This window comes from Mandrillus leucophaeus, unplaced genomic scaffold (genome assembly GCF_000951045.1).
Source record: "Mandrillus leucophaeus isolate KB7577 unplaced genomic scaffold, Mleu.le_1.0 Scaffold429, whole genome shotgun sequence".
Classification (NCBI taxonomy): Eukaryota; Metazoa; Chordata; class Mammalia; order Primates; family Cercopithecidae; genus Mandrillus; species Mandrillus leucophaeus.
In genome coordinates this window covers 2,155,666-2,163,660 of record NW_012104576.1, presented here as the reverse complement: position 1 = coordinate 2,163,660, position 7,995 = coordinate 2,155,666, and positions in this window count along the sequence as shown.

The following is a 7,995-nucleotide window of genomic DNA, read 5'->3' as shown; positions in this document are numbered from 1 at the left end:
TGTCCAGGAAATTATCCATTTCTTCTAGATTTTCCGGTTTATTTGCGTAGAGGTGTTTATAGTATTCTCTGATGGTAGTTTGTATTTCTATGGGGTCGGTCCCACCATGTTTTTAATGGTCACCAACATTTTGGTTCAAAGGGAATTTCTCCTTTATAATGATAGACCTCTCTTGGTTTTACAAAGCAATACTATTTGACTAAATTTAACTGCTTGGGTATTGAGTCTGTATTTCTAGATGTGAAGCTTTTAAACTCTGAGGAGCTCTAGGTAATTATTTCACCCAAATATTCCTATGAACACTAGAATCTATTCTAAAATATCAGATCTAGGCTATGGATCAGGGGAGACTTTGAGGCAGAGAGAAGAGAAGCTGTTTAATTTAGGAGGCAAAAAGTAGGAGCAGGAGGAAGGGAAGCTCACTGAGAAATAGTAAAAAAAAAGGACTTACTGGAATCTTGTATTCATGGGCAAGAAAATGCCTATTCATTTTACAGTGTGCTACATGATATTCCAGACCTCGAACTTCAGGATGCATTAAAAATCACTTGGACCTCTTGTTCAACTGTGTTTAACCCACCTCCAGAGATTCTGGTTCAGTCGATCTGGTGGCAGGAGTTGGGGGATGGGATGGGCAGAAATGTACATTTTAAACAATTATCCCAGGAAATTCTGATGCCATGGATCCAATTTTAAAAAATACTGTCTTAGACTAACTTTTCAGAAATGTTTAAAAATGTTTCTATATTCATTTAAGCAATAGCTGTCAATTGTGAGTGAGGAATCATGCCAGCATGAGTAGTTTATTTTGTCACTCAGCCCAGGTTCTAATTCATGGCATCTATGCCAAGTGAGGAACAAAGTGGGACTTTGTTAATTGCCTGCCAATACCTTCTTTCCCAGCACAGAATTCTCCAGAAGCTGGATTGCACCATGTGCTTTAGGCTGGAGTTAATGTTTGACCTTTCATTTCCTCCTCTCTGGATTTCTGCCTATTTTATCTCTTGTCCTTCCCTCCAAAATAAATGAGAGGCAGGGCCCTGCTACTGTAGTACCAGGCAAAGTCTATTGGTTACACCCTCCAGTGACCTAGGAAAGGGAGCAGGGCAGAGAGGGACCATTTTGGGTTGTAAACATAAAAATTGGAACCAAAGGCAACAAGTCTCAAGTAGTTAACGAGGAACCTTAAAATGATGAGAAAAAGAGTTATTGAAAGTTAAATAAGTGACTCTAATGAATTCACTTTAGCATGTGATGTTTAATCTCATTCTTGCCTGGTATCAATGACCAGCGCCCACCAGTCAAGGCTCCTTTGCCCATGGTGAGGGCAGTCACTTGGGCCGAGTCTGGGCCAGCCAGACCCCTTGACACCAGAGAGGAGAGGCCTGGCCTCCTGTCCCGAGGCGGAAACCAGTCCTGTTCTTCCTGTTGCATGGGTAGTTGGGATCCAGAGTGCACAAGAGAAGATAAAATTCATGCTTTGCAAGGGAACTGATCTTTAACACAGCAACCCTGGCTGATGACGCTTAGGTTTTCACCGTGGAGATTTGCTTACTCCTCAGGGTTGGTACAAGCAAGAGGGCAGAAAAAGAATCTAAAATGTGGACAGGGCTGGGCTGGGCGTGGTGGCTCACACCTGTAATCCTAGCACTTTGGGAGGCTGAGTCAGGCAGATCAATTGAGTCCAACAGTTCAAGACCAGCCTGGCCAACGTAGTGAAACCCAGTCTCTACAAAAAATACAACAATTAGCCAGGCATGGTGATTGTTGTATGTACAGATTGTTGTATGTACAGATGCCTGTAATCCCAACTACTTGGGAGGCTCAGGCACGAGAATTGCCTGAACCAAGGAGGTGGAGGTCGCAGTGGGCCAAGATCACACCACTGTACTCCAGCCTAGGCAACAGAGTGAGACCCTGTCTCAAAAATAAACAAAATAAAATGAAATGTGAACAGGAGTTGGCTCCTATAGAGACCAAGTCTGAAATCAGATGCAGGGGAATAAGAACCTGACCTTCAACTCTTTCTCCTTGCTTTTACTCCTTTCCTCCCTTTCTCCTTCTTTTTCCTTCCTTCCTCCACCTCTTCTGTTTTTTTCCTTTTAAAGACCAGAGACACATTTTTCATATAGACCAACCTTAAGACAAGCTCAAGGAAGTAGCATTGTTCACACCTCTCCTTTTCTTCTTGTTCTGATATGATCCCCATCTAGCGTGGGTTCAGTGTTACTCCCTCATTTTGATACTCACACAGTGTTTCTCTACCCTCTCTCCCTTCCTTCCTTCCTTCCTTCCTTCCTTCCTTCCTTCCTTCCTTCCTCCCTCTCTCCCTCCCTCCCTCCCTCCCTCCCTCCGTCGCTCTTTCCCTCCTCTCTCTCTTTCTGTTTTTCTTTCTCTCACCCTCTTTCTCTTCATCTCTCTCTTTCTCTTTCTTTCTTGATAGGATCTTGCTATGTTGCCCAGGCTGGTCTTGAACCCTGGCCTCAAGTGATCCTCCTGCTTCAGCCTCCCAAAGCATTGGGATTACAGGCATAAGTCACCATGCCTGGCTCTTACACACTCTGATAACAGCAACTGTTACTGAGCTGAGCACATAGTACGAGCCTTATAAAAGCAGAGTCGGTCAAATGCATACAGGCTGTCTCAAGTTGAAGTAGCTGTTGTCCAAGAGGATTACTCAATGCTAAATTTCTTCTGTCCTATGCATACTTTCTCTCTTGCTCCTACTCGCTTTGATCATCCACCCATCCTCAGAGATGTCGATCCACCTGACCTGCCTGGCTCTGGCATTTTTACAAGGTTGTTGTATTCTGATGGTGATCATGGTCCTGGTTCTAACTCTGCCTCATCCTCCCCATAATGAACCAGCTTTTCCCTCCCACCCTGCCCTCATAGCCTCTGGATTTGCACATCTCTGGGCTGAGAGCTGATTTGGTCTTCCCTGGCTATGGGGCTGAAGTAGGGCTGGTTGATACAGAGGTGCTCAGTCTGTCCTTAAGACCAGTGATGGTGTGTTAGTTTCCTAGGACTGCCATAACAAAGTACCACAAACTGAGCAGCTTCAACAACAGACACTCATTGTCTGAAAGTTCTGGAGGCTCCAAGTCCAAGATCAAGGTGTTACAGGATTGTGGGCTGGGAGGAAGAATCTATTCCCTGCTAATTTCTTGGCTTCTGGCACTTTGCTGGCAATCTTTGGGATTCCTTGTCTTATAGAAGCATCACCCCAGTCTCTGCCCTCATGTTCACATGGCCTTCTCCCTGGGTGGATGTCTGTGTCCAAATTTCCCCTTTTGATAAGGACACCAATCATATGAGATTAGGGGCACATCCTACTCATGTGTGATTTTATCTTAACTAATTACATCTGCAATAACCTTATTTCCAAATAAGGTCACATTCCAAGGTACTGGGGGTTAAGACCTCCACATCTTCTTGGGGGACCCTTAAGAGATGGTGACTTTTCGTCGCCATCCTTCACATGTGTCACTTGCATCTATTAAGCTCTTTCCAGGGGCTGAGACTAGAGTGAAACAAATGAGAACTCATGGGGAACAATAAATTTAAGGGGACATAAAGTAGCTCAGCAGTCAAGATAAATTATATTTTAAATGAAGTGGGTTTTAAAAAAATACATTGTGCCTTTATTTGGTCAGTTTTTTAGTGTTTTTAATTTTTTTTATTTTTATTTCTGAAGCAGAGCCTCACTTTGTTGCTCAGGCTGGAGTGGAGTGGTACAATCAGGGCTCACTGCAGCCTTCATGCCTTCATCTACCGAACTCAAGGGATCCTCCAGAGCCTCAGTGTCCAGAGTAGCTGGGACTACAGGCATACATATGCCTGGCTAATTTATATATATTTTTTGTATAGATGGAGTCTCTCTGTGTTGCAAGCCTCGATCAGTTCACCCACCTTGGCTTCACAAAGTGTTGGGATGACAGGCATGAGCCCCTGCACCCGGCTGTGAAATGTTTTTAAATGTAAAAGTCAATGGAAAAAAATCCATGACGAACAAAATATTAACATCATAAAGAAAGGCAGGATCTGCTCCCACGCTTGCACGGTGGAGCCTCTCTCATCTCATCCTGTGTTTGCCTGCCCCAACATCGGGTTAATGGGGACTGAGCAAGCCAAGGCCCACACCGCCCCCTGTAGCTGGGGCCCTTGCCTCTTGTTACCCTGGACTATAGTTTCCTTAACTTTAGAACACAACCAAAGATGCTTTGCTGGATTTTGGAATTCAGAAGGCTTGTTTAACACTCGGTTTGAACCTTATTAATTTCCTACTTCAGTGATTCTCTGCCAAGTCCTTTATAGTCCTCTCAAGCTCTGTGTTTGATTGGAATACTTTCATTCCTTGAACTTAGACACTTCCTGGAGGGGGATCTTGCTGCTTAGTTTGATGTCATACAGCCCTGTCAACATTCCTTCATCTTTGCTGGGCCTTTTTTTTTCCTTTTAAATACCAAATGAAGGTGCACTTAGGTACAGAACTCTCTCTCTGGGCAGTGCTCCTTCCCTGGCCTCCCGTAGGGTTGAATCAGAATGCTCTCGGTGTTCACTTCTAGGGTCCGAACACACCTGGAGCAGGATTATGAAGTAGCATTTCCCCTGCAATCTGTCAAACTTGCCAACAACTAGAGAAATTACCCTGATTCCTGAGAGAGAGATTACCAGGAAGCCTTTTTCAGGAGTAGACGGGGTTATTTTGCCAGTGTAGCAGAAAAAGGGTAAATAGCAGGTGTAAACCAAAAATAAAATTTTAAGCCTCCAGAATGACTAAATGGATCTCCCTCTTGGCCAAAGGCATTCCAAAGTAAACCTGAAAAACTAGTTCAAGCTGTGATGGGAAGAGAGACTTGGGCAGACCTCCTTATGCCCTCCTACCTTTGGAATTCAGGCTCAACTGACCAGCGTTAACATTAAAACAGATCTTAGGACTGACAAAGCAGACTCTTTGTAGTGGTAAGACACCAAATTCCAACCTGACTCTAGTATAGCATCACAGGACAGATGGCAGGCCCTGAAAGACACTGAAGTATTTTACCCCAAAATAGATTTCTTTGACATCTTTTTAAATGGCCCTGAAAGGCTGTCTTTTGTGAGGAAATGTACATTCTGTAGAGAATCCTCTTCCCTTTCTAGGTCTTTACCTCATCTGGGAGATATCTGACTAAGGGTTTGGCACGTTTTTAGGTTTGATAAGAGACATTTGTTCTCTATTCTCTCTACAGCCTGGAGGCTTCATTTGCATAATGAAATCCTTGGTCTCCACAACCCCTTATCTTAACCTAGAAGACGTTCCTTTCTGTTGATTCCAGGTCTTCGGATTGTAACTTAACTCTTTCAACTGATTGGCAATCAGAAAATTTTTGAATCCACTATGACCTGGAAGCCGTGCCCCACCCTCCTAGCCTGCCCCCTACAACTGCTTCCAGACCCAAACAATGTACACCTTACAAGGATTAATTGATGTCTGCCTGCAACTTCTTCTGTCTCTCTAAAATACATAAAATTAAGCAGTAACCCAACCACCTTGGGCACATGTTCTCAGGACCTCTCGGGGCTGTGTCACGCGCCTTGGTCACTCATATCTGACTCAGAATAAACCTTCCTAAATATGTCACAGAGTTTAACTCTTTCTATCGACACAGGTGAGTTTGTGTTGCTCACTGCTTGTCATGTGTTACAGTAAGAACGAGATGATCCATTTACAGAGTTTTGCCTTTTCTGTGGCCAGGTAGGCAGGTGAAGAGACTTGACATGTAGGCCATTCATTCCATCTGTTCCCAACCCTTCCAGCCTCCTCTGGGATCCTGTTTTTCCTGCCATTACCCAGCTGAACCCAGACTTCATTCTTTTATAACACACCCCCAGCACACAAATTTATGCACCTACACCAAATTCACCTGCCAGCCACCTCATTCAATAGCTGTGAATATTTCTGTAGGCTCTTTAATTCTTTTGTGAACTGCAAATAATGACCAGCCTAGTCTCCATGGTTATATTGAGGGGGAAGAGATTCTCTGTAGTGGATTTCTTTTATTAATTAATATTCTATTTTTTCCATTCACTGATACCCTACATTTTATAGCTTCTAGGAAAATGATACTTGGTACAGTACTTTGACCCTAGATGTGTCCATGTGCAGGAAATAGCACAGTAAATGATACCCAGTTAGTGTTTAGTTAATTGTAGTTCTAAATTACGTGTCTAACAAAGACAATGTGGAAATCACTTTGCTTAAGAATAAGGAAGTTTTGCAGGGCAAGTATAATAGTCTGTTCTCACACTACTAATAAAGACATACTGGAGACTGCGTAATTTATAAAGAAAAGAGGTTTAATGAACTCATGGCTCCATATGGCTGGGGAGGCCTCACAATCATGGCAGAAGATGAAGGAAGAGTAAAGGGACTTCTTACATGGCAGCAGGGAAGAGAGCTTGTGCAGGAGAACTCCTGTTTATAAAACCATCAGATCTCCTGAGACTTCACTCACTATCACGAGAATAGCATGAGGGTAACCACCCCCATGATTAAATTACCTCCCACTGGGTCCCTGCCACGACACGTGGGGATTATGGGAACTACAATTCAAGATGAGATTTGGGTGAGGACACAGCCAAACCATATTAGCAAACATTTGAGCAAATGCGCTATCAATATTAAGAAGACCCACATCTAGGAGGCAGCACAGAGCTAATGCAAGGGCATTACACCTGGATTCAGGATTGCTAAGAGATCCTTGCACATCTGCTACTGGGCGACTAGTTAACAAGTAACTTAACTTCCCTGGGTCTCGGTGTCCTTATGTGTAAAACCAAGAAGAGTGGCAGAAACACTAGCGGAGAGCCCTTCCGGCTCTAAGTCTGTGACACTTTGATGGCTCTTGTTCCTGGATGAAGGGACACCACTGGGAGAAATTGCTTCCTCCATAAGTCAACAAATTGGAATTAAAGTGCCTGTGATTCCCTCCGTAAAGGTCGGTGCTGCCAACGATCACAATTCTCATGAACTCAATAAATTGTGCAATATTCTGGAAACAGCTGCCTCTCAGGGGTGGTGTTTAAGTCATCCAATTGGGAAAACAGAGCACACAAAATAATCGTAAAATGGTTTTAGGGAGACATAGACTGACAGAAATAGAATCTCTGCTCTTTCTGGAATCGAACGCTGCTGTTGCACCACAATTTGTGCGAGATGGACCTAAAAGAAATGTCTTCACTTTTCAGCACTTTTTGTTCCTTAAAGAGCCAGGGAAATATGAAAGCAATCGATTTCTTCAGAATTCCGAAAGAAAGATACTGCTGTTTGCAAGACAAAGAAAAAAATTAAATGGAGATGGCAGCCTGTGCGTGCTGTTCCCTTCAGCAACGAGCAAACTGTGACCCAATTTGCAAGCCCTTGCAGGTTTGCAGGGTAGACCCTGGCGCTGTCTCTTCCCATTAGTTTCTCTGGCAGCAGGACTGGCTGGGAGAAATTGGCTTAGTAGTATATCAGTAGTTATATTACATAGCAGCTGTGGAAAATTATTAAACTAACAGAGAGACAAATGGCTTGGGAGAGAATAAAGTTAGCAAGTCTGGAAACCCCCATTACAGTACATCGTGTTGAGTTTCTTCTCCCTAGATTAAGACCCCGGTTCCTAAATGAGAATACAAATTGCGGCTAAACTTACTTTACTTATCGCCTTATCCCTCTTCTTTTAAATTTGTTTCTTATTTTTCTTTGGCCAGTTGGAGATCATACAACATTGTCCCATCTTAGGCCATTTCTTTCCTCTTTGGCCTTGGACCATCTCTTCCTCTGTGCTGTCATTGGAGACATACGGTCACACACATTCAATCTCATGTGTTCCTCATACACACACAAACACTCATGTGGATACCCTGATACTCACTCTGCACACACATGCTCACATGCAAACACACCCTGTCTCACACACACTCATGGATGTGCACACACACACTTTTGCACAATTTTTTTTTTTTTTT